The sequence below is a fragment of the Mastomys coucha genome, unplaced genomic scaffold (genome assembly GCF_008632895.1).
Source record: "Mastomys coucha isolate ucsf_1 unplaced genomic scaffold, UCSF_Mcou_1 pScaffold20, whole genome shotgun sequence".
NCBI lineage: Eukaryota > Metazoa > Chordata > Mammalia > Rodentia > Muridae > Mastomys > Mastomys coucha.
Window position 1 is genome coordinate 66,519,016 of NW_022196903.1, and position 2,105 is coordinate 66,521,120.

Genomic DNA, 2,105 nt, shown 5'->3' on the forward strand with positions numbered 1-2,105 from the left:
TTGGCCTCCTACATCTGAGGATAATGTGTGTGCCATGACGCTTGGGGGTCTCCCTCTCTTTTTGTACCCCAGATGATTTTCTTAGTGTCTGAAATATCAGAGGGACATATAGTCTGCCATGCGGCAGGAAGTGCATCCTGTCTACTCAACAGGAGCCATAGTAGTTGTCCCTGCTACAAGGCTCTCAGGAATTAGCCAGACATAGTGACACAGGCTTTTAATCTCAGTAGAGACAGGTAGATCTCTGCGAGTTCAAGGCCAGCCTGGTCTACACAGTGAGTTCCAGGACAGCCAGAGCTACATGATAAGACCCTGTCTAGAAAAAAACCAACAAACCAAAAAAAGAAAGAAAGAAAGAAACTAGGCAGTGGTGGCACATGCCCCTTAATCCCAGCACTTGAGAGGCAGAGACAGGCTGATTTCTGAGTTCAAGGCCAGCCTGATATACAGAGTGAGTTCCAGGACAGCCAGGGCTATATAGAAAAATTCTGTCTTGAAAAACAAACAAAACAAAGAAAAGAAAAGAAAAGAAGAGAAAAAAACAACAAAAAAGAAGCAACAGCAGCAACAAGAATAACCAAGTCTCAGGCATCAGACACAGTCTATAGTCCGAGATGCTTAGTTCAGAGGCCCCTGGGCTTTCGATGGGGTTCTGTCTCAACCTCTTGTAGGCTGAAATACTGTAAGAATTGCATTCAGTATGTCTGAACTGCCCAGCCTGCTTTAAACATGCCCAGAATGCTTCCACTAGCCCACAGATGGGCAAGATCATCTCACCCCAAACTACCTGTGATGCTTTGTATATGCTTGGCCCAGGGAGTGGCACTACTAGGAAATGTAGCCTTGTTGGAGTAGGTGTGTCACTGTGGGTGTGGACTTTAAGACCCTCATCCTAGCTTCTGGGAAGCCTGTATTCTGCTAGCAGCCTTCAGATGAAGATGTAGAACTCTCAGCTCCTCCTGCACCATGCCTGCCTGGATGCTGCCATGTTCTTGTCTTGATGATAATGGACTGAACCTCTGATGCTGTGAGGCAGCACCAATTAAATGTTGTCCTTGTAAGAGTTGCCTTGGTCGTGGTGTCTGTTCACAGCAATAAAACCCTAACTAAGACACCACCTTTATCTGAGAGTGTTGAATACATCATGGGATGTGTCGTGCTTGTAACTAAAAACAGCAAGTCAGGGGCTGGCGAGATGGCTCAGCCGGTAAGAGCACTGACTGCTCTTCCGAAGGTCCTGAGTTTGGAGCCCAGCAACCACATGGTGGCTCACAATTACCGGTAATGAGATCTGACGCCCTCTTCTGGTGCGTCTGAAGACAGCTACAGTGAATTACACCAGAGAGAGCAGGGCCAGCAGAGGTCCTGAGTTCAATTCCCAGCAGCCACACACATGATAGCTCACGGCATCTGTATAGCTACAGTGTACTCATACACATAAAATAAATAAAATAAATCTTAAAAAAAAAAAACCCAGCAAGTCAGATGCTGGCAACACTTACCCTGTGGAGCATCAGCTGTTCCTTAGTGGGGTAATCAGATCATCGAGGGTAAGATAGAGAAACTCATCCTTTTCTGTCTTTTTTTCCTGGCAGTCCCAGGCCAGCACTTTTGCTTCCCTGCTCTCCTGTCACAATGTACTACATTAACATAGAGCCAAAAGCAACCTGCCATCAGCTCACACATCTGCAACCAGACCAAAGCCGATTGTTATCTCAGGTACTTTGTCACAATGACAGAAGGTTGACTAATGAGAAAAGGCCTTCATAAGATCAAGCTGCAGGCAAGCCTGAAAGGAATTTCCTTCCTTCCTTCCTTCCTTCCTTCCTTCCTTCCTTCTTTCTTTCCTTCCTTCCTTTCTTCCTTCTTTCATATATATATACATATATGAAATATGTATATACATATATACATACATGTATATGTATATATGTGTGTATACATCTCTATATATGTATACACACACACATATATCTATATCTATTTTTTTTTTTTTTGGTCCTGGAACTCCCTCTGTAGGGCCAGCCTGGCCTCAAACTCAGAGGTCTGCCTGCCTCTGCCTCCCAAACGCTGGGATTAAAGGCTTTTGCCAGTACCATCACTGC

The 2,105-nt window shown here is 45.0% G+C and overlaps 1 pseudogene; it reads right to left on the reverse strand.

Annotated features, from left to right (window-relative positions):
• Positions 1 to 1,586, reverse strand: part of LOC116099092 — a 135,846-nt pseudogene extending 134,260 nt beyond the window's left edge.
• Positions 1,587 to 2,105: the final 519 nt, after the last annotated feature.